The sequence below is a fragment of the Narcine bancroftii genome, chromosome 4 (assembly GCF_036971445.1).
Source record: "Narcine bancroftii isolate sNarBan1 chromosome 4, sNarBan1.hap1, whole genome shotgun sequence".
NCBI classification, from domain to species: Eukaryota; Metazoa; Chordata; class Chondrichthyes; order Torpediniformes; family Narcinidae; genus Narcine; species Narcine bancroftii.
The window spans coordinates 233,905,967-233,920,303 of record NC_091472.1 but is presented as its reverse complement, the minus strand read 5'-3'; the positions used below and the strand labels follow the sequence as shown (position 1 = coordinate 233,920,303).

The window sequence follows — 14,337 nt, the reverse complement described above, 5'->3', positions numbered from 1 at the left end:
TCGTGATGCTGCACAGAATACAGTTCTGGAAGCTTCTCTTCCATAAATCTTTTTTTTAAATCAGGGATTTTAAAATAACTTTAGGCACTTACAAGCTTCAAGCACAAAACCCTATATTCCTGAAGTTAGAATTCATAGGGCCATAACCAACTTTGCACAAGTAGATTTCTGTAATTCTAATCAAATAAGAAAAAATTTCACTAACACTCGCTGTAAACAGCAAACTAATGAATATCAGAAGGTAGCAAGGCAGGAAAAAAAATGTATGCAGAAAAGTCTTACTGAACTTGCACAGGGTAATGGTGAGATCCCATTAAAAACAAGACGACAATAGCTCTTGATTCTCAGAGTAGGAATTTATTGATTCCTTTGGATGAGAGCACTGCCCCAATGGATGATTGGCTGATATCCATTCCGTGGTAGTCAGAAGGTTAAAGGCAACCATTCAAGAACAGAAGAATGGACAGTGATTTCAATACCATCTACAAGAATAGTTAATTGGTGCTCGCTTCGGCAGCACATGTACTAAAATTGGAACGATACAGAGATGATTAGCATGGCCCCTGCGCAAGGATGACTCACAAATTCGTGAAGCGTTCCATATTTAAAAATGAAAAAAAAAAGTTAATTGAAAGAGTGAATCTCCAGCGATAATTGATCACAGGATTCCAAATCTACAATTGTTTTGAGAAGTTTTGTGGCTATTTAGACTGAGAAATAAACAAGAACTGGATAAACTAGTCCAGCATGGGATAGGGGGCAATACGTCAAAGGTAAACCAAGAGTCTGTAGATGTTGGAAAACTGGAGAAACACACAAAATCCTGTAAAAATTTAGTGAGTCAGGCAGTATCCATGGAAGGCAAAAGAATCCTGATCAAGGATTTTGCCAGAAATATCAACCATCTTTTGCCTTCCTTGGGTAATGCCTAACCCAGAGTTTTTCCACAATTTTTGTTACCCCAAAGTAATATTCCCTTGGCTTCACAGGTCAGGCAGCATATGTGGAATGAGAAGTAGTTAAAATTGTAGGTATGAAACCTTTGTCAGAATTGAGAAACAACCTTTTAAGTCAAATGTGATTTCATAGAAAAAGAAAGGGTCTTTAACAGACTAATGGGCACAATTACAAACATATTACATTTCTTTGCGTAATATGTTGCTAATGGCAAGGTTGTGGGAAATATTTTTCAGGCTAGTCTATACAAATAATCGAAAAGAACCTAGGCCAAAATTTCTCCAGCACTTTTGTGTACTGCCTCTACATCTGCAGATTTTCTTGATTAAGCCAAAATGATGGCAGACAGAAATGGCTACCAGATAAGACTGAAAGAGGAAAATGCCTAAAATTGAAATGTTCAATATTTAGATCAATGGCAATAATGTGCCTAAATGCTGTTCCTGAAGCCTGCACTTAGTCAAATTACAACAGGTCAAGCCACCACAGAAAGCAAGCACAAAATGGACTAACACACACTGCTGGAAAAACACAATGGGTCAATCAGTATTAGTGAGAGAAAAAGAATGGTAAATAATCTTGGCTGAAACTAGATAAATATGGTGAAGCAGCCAATGTAAAGAGGTCAGAATGGGACACTAGGCTCATAAGTTAGCTCGCTTTACTAACATTCAATATTTCAGGGACCTGAGGAAGAATGGACATCTTGTTGTGAGGTAAGGAACTACGCACAGATACTATGACATCGCCATTGGTTTTTGGGTTTTCAATGATGGGCAAAGAGCTAGTTGTAATTACGGTAATAAGAAATAATCCAAGGACTTTGTTAATATCACAGAAAATCAAAATAATGAGACGTAGGGAACAAGGTCTTTGTTTGACCTGTCAGGAGCAATTTCACACTCCTTTGTACCTGACCAGCTCAGAAAAAGAGCTACACAATTTGTGAAGTGAAAAATAGAGTGGTCTGTGACCTGATGACCTTGTGTCTTGATGGGTAACATTCTGTCATTTGTAAATGTTTGTCTCTGCAATTAAGAGATTGAAGTAGGCCAAGTACATCTCACCAGTGGTCATCAGTGGGTGTGAATTCAGCATAAACAGAAATGAGGGGTGATCTCACTGAGACGCAAAATATTTGAAGGACTACCACAAGCTGTTTGTCAAAAGACCTTTCAAACTAAAATCATCCTAAAATCCTTGGTTTTGGAAACACCATCCAACCAGAATCCTAATCTCCATTCTGTATTGTGACACATAAATTTCTAGTTATTCAGCCAATAATGGTGGTGTCGACAGAGTATTTGGAGATTGAATTGGAGATGAATTTGGCTACACAGTCATAAAGAGCAAGAGCTTTCCAGTGGCCAAACATTTATTCGACATGTTATTGCCGTATCGACACGTCTATCCATGGCTTCATATACTTTCAAAAAGAGGCCACCAGCAATTTGAAGAGGCACCTTATATTCCATTTTGGCAGTCTCCAACCTCGTAGGATTAATATCAACTCCCTGCCCCAGTGTTTCCCTTTTTCTATTCTTCTGTGCTCTTTCCTCCAGGTCCACACCCTCTTCCCTTCCTTCAATCAACCAACTACCCTCTTAACAGTGTGCCCACTCCCCATCACCTCAGCTTCTTTCTCTGCTACCTTTCTACCTGTATCCACATATTACCTGTACCTCTTAATTGTTAGCCTGTGTTCCTCCTCCTTCCTCCCACCTTTATGTTCAGGTGTCTACCTGTTTTTCTGATTCATGACGAAGGGCTCAGGCCTAAAACATTGATTATTATTTCCCAAGGATGCCGTGTGACCTGCTGAGTTTCTCCAGGACCTTTGCATCTTCAGGCTTCTGTACCTACAGCCCAGAAATAGCAGTAAGAAGAGTTTAGGACTAGAGAGATAAAAGTCCTTTATGATGTTAGTTGGATTTTTTGAGGCAGTGCCTCTCATAGAAGCATTCAATGGATGATAAGTCAGAACCTGTGATGAACATGATTATGCATGTCAGTTACCTTCTGCATTCATAGGCAGTCAAATTCAAACCAAACTCTGATGCAACCAGCTCATGCAACTTCTAGAGCACCTGAGCATTGAATGACTTGCCAAATTCCCTGAAAAAAGTAGAGCCATTGGTATATCTTGTTTGGCCTGATGTACTGGCACTGGAGAAACCTTCTGAAATATTGACTCACAGGAACTTAAAGGTTCTGATTCTCTCTATCTTGTTCCCTTCAATGCAGTCAGGTGTATGGTCACTCAGCCTGTCCTTCCTAAAAGGAACAGGATTCAAACAATAAAATTTGAAAGCTAGAAAGCTCCAATTAGCAGTACCAAATTTGAAACAAGGAACTTTGTAAAGAAGACTTATTTTGAATGGCAAGTGTAACTTTAAGCAATTGATGAGCTTTAAGCATTACTGTTAAATTCAGGGCAGGTGCATACATCATATAAATATTTGTCAAACACACTGGCAGCAAGCCTGCACTAGCAGCACTCCCTTTCCTTATCAGCATGCACTGAATCACCAGGTAAGCACAAGATTGGCTTGCCTTTTCTCACAATCAATAATGATTTACAAGAGCAAATGAAACAGGAGCAGGAGTTGGCCATCTGCTCTTTGAATCTCCCTCCTAATTCTATAAGACGATTGCCAATAAAACAATGGACTCAGCTCCATTTGCTGTGCCCTCCATTGGGAGAAAGATTTTATTTTAATTTGCTCCTGCGCTAGAGTTTTAAATTTGCAAACAAACAATTCAAATATTATTAAAGTGCACATTCCAGGTTTTATTCAAGTGTATTTGAGAACATTTTAGTTTGACCATCTGGAAATTACAGCATTTTTTTTGACATAGTTCCCTTATTTCATGGCACCATAATATTCTCGACATAAAGTAGTCATATCCTTTTCATCCAATAACTCCCATCTTCAGCTCCTGCTTGTTTCGGGGGCTTGAACCCTTGTTTTCTCTTCACCACATGGAAAGCATGCTAAATTGGATTTTGATTGGGTGACTGACTTGACTATTCATGAATTTTCTAGTTTTTAAACTTGAAAAAACTCCTTTAATACTTTAGCAGTATGTTTGGCATCATTGTCTTGCTGTTGAATGAAGCAACACCCAATGAGTTTGGAAACATTTGCACGTACTTCCACAAGACCTTTTTCCAGAATTCTGTATACTCTTAAATACTTGTTGGCAAACAGTAATCTGGCCATCCGGTGTCTGTGGCTAACTGGTAGTTTGCATCTTGCAGTGTAGCCTCTGTATTCCTGTTCATGAAGTCTTCTGCGGACAGTAGTCATTGACACATCTACACCTGCCTCCATAAAAGTGTTTCTGATCTGTCGTACAGGCATTTGGGGATTTTTCTTCATTCTGGTAAGAATTCTTCAGTTATCAGCAGTGGAGGTCTTCCTTGGAATACCAGGCTCACCAGTATGCTCTTGCTTCTTAATGAAGTTCCAAACAGTTGATTTTGGTAATTCTAAAGTTTGGGTGATGTCTCTTATTCTATTGTTATTGTTTTTCCAGCCTCAATGTCTTCTTTAACTTTTATTAGCACAACTCTGATTCTCATGTTTTAAAATGGCAACTACAGACTCCAAAGGTGATCTAAAGCTGAAAAGCAAACCAAGCTCTCTTATATCTGCACCAATCACCCAATTAAACATGAGTATCACAAACACCTGAGAAGCCAAATATCTCAAACATTATGGTGCCCTGAAATGGGGAAACTATGTTTTAAAAGTGCAGTAATTCATACATGGTCAAACCAAAATACCTACAAATAAACGAATAAAATCTTGAATGTGCATTTTAATCATGTGTTTGATTACAAATTTAAAACTGTGGAACACAGGGGCAAATAAAGGGAAAAATGTTTTTGTCCCAAACATTATGGAGGGCATTGTACATTCCCAATGCCAAACTTATCAAAAAAATGGAAAGGAAAATACAAAATAATTGTAACGGAGCTCATTGAGCTTGCTCCATCATCAGTGATCTGAATATTGGGTTAAATTGACTATAACCACTTGATACTCTTGTATCTTCAAAAATCTATCATAATATACATGTTAACTGATCATCACAAATCTCTGGATAGAAACTTCCAAATAATCACAACCCTCAAATGAAAAGCTCTCTTCATTTCGATCCTACAGCAACAATTGCTACGTCACATTTCAAGCAACCCAGTTTCATTCCCGACCTACAATGCTCTGGTTATGAAGTTCACACATTCTCCATGTGACTACATGGACTTCAAATGGTCCCATGCTTTCCTCCTGGATCCCAAAGATAAGCAAGTTGGGAGATCAATTATCAACTATAAACTGCTCCTATTATTTGTGGTGGAACCTGGGCAGGAGGTTAATTGAAAAATTGGGAGAATAAAATGGGATGTAGAATTAATATAAACATGTATTTGATAGCAGTTGCAAAAAAAATTAATTGGCCAAGTGGGTGATTGATGGAAAGGCAGGAATGGACAATGGAATCATGGAGGTTGTAGTCCCTGTGGAAGGCTGAGAGAGGAAGATGTGTCTGGTGGTGAAATCTCATAGAAGGTGGTGGAACTGACAGAGAATAGTATGCTGGATGCAGAGGTGAGTGGGCTGGTAGGTGAGGACAAAGAAAATTCTGTCCTTGTTCCACATGGGGGAGAAGAGGAGGCCAGGGCAAATATGCTGTTAATGGAAGCTTTGCATGTGAGGGCCAAGATGACAGTAGTAGAAGGGAAACCACATTTTTTGAAGGAAAAGGGCATCTTGGATGATCTCACATGGAAGACCTCATCCTAGGAGTTGAGGCGACGGAGACAAATTACAAGAAAATGAATGGGAACAGGGTTTGAAGACGTAGTCGAGGTAGCTGTGGTAGGTTTCCCGAATTATTCAAAAAGAAAACTTAAACCAAAGAACAATACAGCACAGAAACAGGCTAATACTCTGACCTGACCAGAGCCCTCTATTCCCCTCTAATCAATTTACATATCCAATTCTTCTTAAAAGTTAAACCCACATTCACAATTTCAGCTGGCAGCTCGTTCCACACTCCCAACACACTCTGTATAAGAAGTTCCCCCAATGTTTCATCTAAACCAGGAATGGCCAAACAGCAGCTCTCAAGCTACATGCAGGTCTTTCACATACATGTAAGGCTCAAGGAAGTATGTTGGCTATGTAGTGTTTGTGGGCACGACTTGCGTGGTTATGTTCCAGGTAGTTGAATTAGTAGAGTGGAAGTGTGATTCAGGCCACCTGCCTATCCAAGCACCCGACACCCCAACCTCTGTCTCTCACCGAGGCCCCAGCCACCCACGCTCCTGACACCAGTACTTAACTGCAGCCAAAATTAATACGTGTGTAATAGTTGACCCCCTAAATTTTACCCTAAAAACCGGTCCACAAAATTTGATTATTACATTATATATGTAATGTGTACTTTTTGATTATTGAAACTAATACAAATTAGAAGTTTAAAAATCTACATGCATGCATTTCTTAATATTTATAAAATTGTTCTGTCAAAATGTGAATACAATAATAAAAATGTGTATGTAATATATTTTCATATCTTGCAACTCTCAAACATCTGAAGTTTATTGTATGTGGATCTTGCATAAAGTTTGCCACCCCTGCTCAAAACTTTTTTTTCCCTTTCACCCTTAACCCATGTCCTCCGATTTGGTCTCACCTAACATCAGTGGAAAAAGCCAACTTACATTTTATCTGTCTCGGCCCCTCATAATTTTAATATTAAATCTTCCCCCAGGGAATAAAGTCCTAACCTAATTAATCTTTCTAAATATTTCAGCCAGAGACCCTGCAATTTCTACACTATAATCTCCTTCAAGCTCCAAGGGAATATCTTGTCAGGTCCTGGGGATTTATCCACTCTTATTTGCTTCAAGACAGCAAGCAACTCCTCTACTTTAATCTGTGAAGGTTCTATTACTTCATTAGATTCTGTGCCAGTTTCCTGAGTAAATACTGATGCAAAAAACCCACGTAAAATCTTTACCATCTCTTCTGCTTCATACATAACCAAACACTCTGATCTTCAAGAGGATCAATTTTGTCCCTTACTTTCCTTTTCTCTTAATATACCCATAGAAACCCTTAGGATCTTGATTTATATTGTCTGCCAAAGCAACCTCATCTTCTTTTAGCCTTCCTGATTTCTTTCTGAAATTTTTTCTTGCATTTTTAATACTCTAAGTACCTTGTTTGCTCTGTGTTGCCTATACCTGCTGTACACCACTCTCTTCTTCTGAACTACATCCCCAATATCCCTCAAAAACTGTTCCCTATACCTTTACTCCTGACAGGAACATAAAACTTTGGACTCTCAAAATTTCACCTTTGAAAGTCTTCCACTTACATAGCACATCCTTTCCAGAAAACAACTTATCATTGCATTCTAGGTCCTTTCTCATTTCCTCAAAATTACCCTTTCTCCAATTGAGAACCTCAACCCAAGGACCTATCCTTCTCCATAATTAACTTGAAACTAATGGCACCAGACCCAAAATGTTCCCCAACACATACTTCTGACACCTGTCCTGTCTCATTCCCTAATAGGAGATCCAGTATTGCACCCTCTAGTTCGTTCCTCTATATATTGATTTAGAAAACTTTCCTGAACATTTGACAAACTCCAAGTCATCTAGCCCTTTTACAGTATGGGACTCCCAGTTAAAATTTCCAATGATCACAACTTTGTTTCTTTCTACTTCTGTTATCTCTCTACAGATCTGCTCTTCCAATTCTTGCAGATTTTTTTTTGGGCGGGGGGGGGTGCAATGTTCCCTCTAATTTTTAGTGGTCAGTGTGCACAAAAATCTCATGTTGTGCTATTTATTTTTCCCCCATGACAAAACTATGTACATTGTCCAAATGCAATTTACTTGCCAAATGACACTTCAAAAAGTCAAGTTTCCAAGTATCATCCCACTTATTTTCATGAGCAAATTCTCCAGCAACTTTCCCATCACAACAATACAGATAACTCTAGTTTCCGAATCATATACATTTCTCACAGCTGAACATTCATGACCTCATGAGCTTTCTGTATAGCAGTTTCTACTATTTTGTTAAGCCATTCATCTTTAAACAAACTTGCAATTCATTTGCACTACAAACTTGCAGTTCATTTGCACTTCATGCCTTTCATTTCTTTTGAATTTCAGGGAAATTATTGAACCACTGTGACCAAAGAAACAGTCATTTTGATTGACCTGTATCTGGGTAAAGTAAGCAGGTGAATTCCTGCATTGGATTGTGATGGTCATTTCGAATGACTTGTGCCTGGGTTTTGGAAGCATTGTGGAAGTCACACATTTTGTTTCCCCTATGCAAGGAACAGGAGTTGTAAAAAACTTTTTGTATGAAAGGAGATTTCTCTGGAAGCAACTCAATAAGGATGTGAAGTTTTGGCATTCCAGTCACTCAGTCTCTCCTACATTCTTCAAGATTACCAGTACTTCTGTACATCACTTTAAAAGTCTGCGTTTCAACTATGGACTTCTAAGACTGAAATGTGAAATGACTTTCCAGACTTGTGCCCAAGCTGTAATGGTTTTGTACAGGAATAAGTATATTTGCACATAGTCAGGGTTAAGTTATTGCATTATTAGTAAAAAATATATTTTAAAAGAAAAACAATTAGTCTCTTAGAGAATTTCTATTGCTGATGGTGTGTAACATAACAGTCTCACCACACAGTCATGGATGTAGAGTGAAATAGGGTGGACAGCCAGTACTCTTTTCCTTGGGTGATCATCACAAATAGTAGAGGACATCTGTTTAAGGTGAGTGGAGGAAATTTTTGGGGAGACGTCAGAGGTAAGATTTTTAAACAGAGAATGATGGGTGGCTAAAATGAATTGCCTGGGGTGGTGGTGGTGGATGCTGAAAGAAAAGGGACATCCAAAGACACTTAGATAAGCACATGGATGTAAAAAGAGAGTTATTTATGGGTGCGAGGCAAGGAAAAATTAGATTGTTGTGAAATAGCTTTATGGAAGATGAAGGGCCTGTACTGTGCTGTCCTATGATAAACCAATCCTATCACCATTTAACAAACTAATATAGTCTGAAAGGCTGCCTCATTGTGCTATCTGATGTAACATCAAATGACACAGGCAATTAACAAGATCTAAAGATAAAGAATAAAAAGTGGGAAAAGCTATGCTCCGGAACTATGAGAAATACAATAAACACGAGGTTACGCAACAATATAATTGGTTACACAGGCTATACACCACGCCCCAAAAGTTAAATAAATGGGACCCAACAGTATCAGATAGACGTTTTCGCTGTAAGAAACAGGAACAACAGGTACATGCAATTTGGGGATGTGAGAAAGTGGAAAAGTTTTGGGAAGATCTAAATCAGGTATTAAATAAAATCACAAAAAATAACATACCAAAAAAATCCAGAGATCTTTCTTCTAAGTAATATAAGAAGTAAAGAACTTGACCTCAATTTGGATGAAGCACAAAAAAGATTTATTATGATAGCCTTAGCTGTAGCAAAAAAATGTATAATGTCAACCTGGAAATCAGAAGACAGCCTGAGAGTACGGCAATGGTACATAGAAATGAATAAATGTATTCCATTGGAAAAAATAACATATAATTTAAGAAATAACATCACAGTATTCGAAGAAATTTGGGAACCGTACATGGAACACAACAGAGAGGTCCAACCGCGGACCTCCACCCCCTAAAATGACAGAATGAGAAGAAGACGAAATGAACTGACCCAGTGTGTAAAAGTAAATGACACAATTTTCTTGTTTATTTTCATTGTGTGATGACATTGTTTAATGGGTTTAATGTATTGTATATGTTGATCGTTGAGTGGGTGGGGAGGGGATGGGAAGGAGGGGGGGGGGAAGGGGAAAAAATGACACTGTGTATATTCGAGGGAAATGTTTGTGTATTTTGGTCAATATGGTTCCTAGTGTGAAAAATTAAAAAAAATTTAAAAATGACACGGGCAATTAAAGTCCAAAATCTGATCAGTGATATGTTAAGCAAAGTAATTATTCTTTAGTGATGAATCAAAATGAATACAACGTTACTAGATTCAAGGTAAAAAAATGCAACACATCAAACCAAACCTCAAATCTAGTATATTAAATTAAATGGACAAGATAAGGTGGAAATAAGCAAGTTATTTATTATAGAGTTAAAATAAAGCATTTTATTCTGGAAATATTTACAAGGATGTTGCCTGGTTTGAAGAACACGTCTTATCAAGAACGATTGGCTTTTCTCTTTAGAGTGACAAAGAATGAGAGGTAACTTATTGGAGGATGACAAGATTATGAAGGGCTTATATGGTGGCGATCCAGCACCTTTTTCCTGGGGTGAAAAAGCCAACACCAGAGCACATCTATAGATAGTAAAGTGGAGGAAAATTTAGGGGAGGCATCCAAGGCAATACCCCCCCCCCCCCGACCCCAGAGTGATAATGGTAACTAGTACAATAGGGATATTCAAAAGATTCCCAGATAGAATTAAAGAAAAATAGTGGGTTATGGGTGCAAGGTCAGGAAAAATTAGATTGTCGTGGAGTACTTTACATAGGTAAGCACAACATAGTGGACTGAAATGTTCTACTTTCCAAAACATAGTTCAATACTATTTTTCTCCAAATTGCCCAACAATGTGTGAAATGATCAGTTTGCCAGATTAATGTTGGAGAAACATATCAATATCCATCACATTGATAATATCTTTTACAAATTTTTAGCACTTTTTTTGATAGGTTTTAATTCTGCTTTTTGCAGCGACTTCCCTACATTAGCCATTTCTGTAACAAGGTAATAAAAAGATCAAAGTAGTGCACTTAAAATTCTACCATTTCAATTGGACCTGATAAAATGCTACATTTGTTTTTGTTTTTCAGCCTATTTGAAATGGAATTAAACTCCATTTCCTTCCAAAGCTACACTTGGAAGGAAAATTGCCATAAGAATTCACATTATGTGATGATGACAAGGTCACAGTCAAATAGTCTTCATCGTTGCATCTGGCAATTTATGTAGCAAATGATCAAAAAATTGTGACACTGAGAGAGCTGGTGTAATGGCACTGCTGCCACTGGTGGGACCCAGAGAAAGCAGGGAGCAGACACAGTACTCCCCATGGGGTCCTACCGCCCATCAGACTGTCTATGGCTCCATAATGACTTTAAACAGCCTGTTCAAGGAGCCAACAGTGTTCTATTTAAAATCCTGCTACCATGGAGTCTGGATCCAGTATGGCAGTGGCCACGAAACATTGCAGGTTCTAAGACAGCAGATTTGCGCAGGGCACCAATAATAGGGTAAACACCCCAGCCCTGTTGAAAAGGAGAAAAAGACCCCAAGGATATAGGTAGCAGACTAGTAAAGGGCTCTGCGGCTGAAGGACACACACAGGTGGCAAGCGGTTAGCGATTTGCAGGCTAGGAACCCACATAAGCTGCAGGAGACAAGGTCATGAGAATCATGTATCAGAACCAGGATTTGAGAGGGTACTGAAGGCAAGAAAGGCTCCCTATGGGCACTGGGAACTGAAGCTTTCTTCATCATGTTGTGGGCTTGGATCTGAGCTAAGATTGATGATTATTTGAACTGAACTGGAGTTTTGTGTGGCTGTAGGACCACTGGAGGCAAATCCACAGACACTCAGCATCTGTGAGGGGACTCTCTTTTGCTTCTATTTCTCAGACTCTAAGGGCCACTGGGCAATGCCAATGGCAAATCTTTGTCTGCCTTATGGCAGACAAAAGAAAATTTCATGGAATATGACATTTTTGTTTTATTATAAGACTATAAATAGTATCTGATCTGAGACTACATCTTTATCTCCACCTATGATATTCTGGTCCTCCACCCATTAAACTCCTCTCTCAACCCCTTGCACCTCAATTCTCCATCCTCAAGACCAAAGGACTAACAAATCTGGCTGAAATGCTCAAATGTGTACTCACTATTCCAGGATCATGCTGGAATGCAACTACCAGCTTCAGTAAAAACCAAGGCAAACCCTCTCCCACCCATCTTCATATACAGAATCTAATTTCATGGAGTCAAGAAATCTGCAACTCCTTTAGCTACCCCTTTCCGACCAGGATAAGCATTTTAAATATTGTACTCCCTTGCTGTAGCAATTCTATCTTTCCCTTTTCTCCCCTTAAACTCTTCATGTTCACCTTAACTACGAAGCTCACTCCATGCTACAACTATTCCATTTCAACAGCCAACTTCCAAATATCTATTCCTGATTTCCATGTTAGCCAACATCGCTAATAGCTCTTCCTCCTTTAGCACAGTTCAAACTCTTAAAATGAAACATCAATTTCCTCTTCAGAAAAAAACCAACTCACCATCCCAATCTCCTCTCCTCATTTCATAAATGTATTCCTTTATCAGTGAATTTACACAGGAAGTTATAGATATGGTTTCTACATTTGCCACAAGTATTGCAGATGGTTTTTCTCTCTTGATTTTCCTTCATCCAGTACTAGCCTGTACCTTTCACAAGTACAGTACTTGCAATTGTTTCTCTTCCAGTTCATGAACCATTGCTACGTGTACTAAAAGATTTACAGTTGGCCAATTTATCATTTGAAGCATCTCACATCTGAAAACATTATTGACAGATTTCAGCGTTGTTTGAAACTGCCAACTGTATCCAAAATTTCAGACTGCTTGCTCAAGAGCCAATTACTTCAAACTAATTCTTCAGAAGAGAATCATGAGCTTCAGTCAACATTACAAACTGGCTCTCCATCCATTAACTCTCTTCATACCAACAAACTAAAATTAACACACTATTGTGTTGTACTTGACTCCAGAATGCACTCAGATCCACATGATTGACAAAATGGTTCACTTGACCTCCATAAAAATATCCAAGTCCATACTTCCCTACGCTCATCTGCTGGTGAAATTCTCTTCCATTTTTTTCCCTCTCAATTTGACTTTTCCAATAGAATTCTGGTTGTCAGGCTTCCACAAACCAACTTCCATAAACTTTGTTACTCAAGCACTCTGCTGTCTGTTTCCAAAAAGTCCCCATCAACCTATCAGTCCTAAGCAAGCTGACCTAACAGTTCAAGGTCAAATATCTCTGGATTTCATATCCCTCCATGGCTCTTCATCTTTCATTCTTAGTTTGATGATATTTGAAATGTGTGTTCACATTTTGACATCTTTACTGTTCTCAGATTTAACTAAATAGCATTTGTGTTCAGACCTTCAGCTGTTGAGGTCCCATACTCTGGAATGGTTTAACTCTCCCTGACTGCAAATCTTTTGGTTTTAAAGATGTTATTTTTCATTCCAATGTGCCAAACTTTTGCTGGCCTCCATGAGACTTAACAAATGTTGAATAATGCTCCTATGAAATAGATTTAAATGTCAACAATAAATATAATGGAAAGACATTCAGACAGTTTCTCATCTAAGTTAAAAAAAAAATCACGTTACACTAAGATACACACCATTTTCAAATGATTCCATTATCCCCATTTCATTTCCAAGCTTCAGAAAACACACTCTTCTTTCTCATACAAAACAGTCAAGAGTAAACTGTTAAATAAGACAGTGAATACACAAAAGTGCTGGAGAAATTCAGCAGGTCCCGCAGCAACAACAGGAGGCAAAGATATACAACCAATGTTTCAGGCCCAAGTACTTCATCTTAGGGTCCAGTTTCTCTCACTACTTGCCAGGTAAAAAAAAACAAAATTGCAATGGATTCAGAGAAATAAAATTTGTCATAATCAACCTGGTCTTCATAGAATTACAAAGGCTTTGTTGTTCACAAGCTTGTTGGGAAAAGGGAAAGTTAGTTTCAAGTCCTAACTGCTAAAAAACCGCTAAGATCACATCCAATCCGGTGTTTTCATGTCATATACAAGGTTAAAAGGACTCGTTCAGAGATAGCATGACACATCATATCATAATAAAATTAGAAACTGAGTTTCTTACTCGGGTTACAGAATATGCAGTTGTGGAACAAGCTTGAACATTGCATACTTAGAGTATTTGCTTCGACATAGCAGGGAGACACATCAACACGATTTCCCCAAAATAATTATTGCTGCCAAAATATCACAAGCTAATTAGCTTGCTATGCGAGGATGTTGCTCATGTAGCAGAGACACTGCAGCGCAGCAGTAGTCCATTATCATGATGTAGATGCCAAACTCCGCAAAACTAGCATCCAAAGGAACACTCAAATTTAAAATGCAATGAATGGAAATGACAGCAGAAATTTCAACACAATTTATAATGCTTTAAATGCTGCTGTTTTTGAATTGGAGAGAAAGTTCAAGGATCAGTTTCAACCACAAGCTATAAGACATG

At 38.4% G+C, this 14,337-nt stretch overlaps 1 protein-coding gene and 1 non-coding gene across 14 annotated transcripts in view; one reads left to right on the top strand and one right to left on the bottom strand.

Annotated features, from left to right (window-relative positions):
- The window catches only part of LOC138761720 (ras-associated and pleckstrin homology domains-containing protein 1-like), a 285,406-nt gene that overhangs the window by 213,730 nt on the left and 57,339 nt on the right, over positions 1–14,337 (bottom strand). The window lies entirely within an intron of this gene.
- LOC138762531 (U6 spliceosomal RNA) lies at positions 502–608 on the top strand. Its single transcript, XR_011356939.1, has one exon. It is a non-coding gene; the product is annotated as a U6 spliceosomal RNA (small nuclear RNA).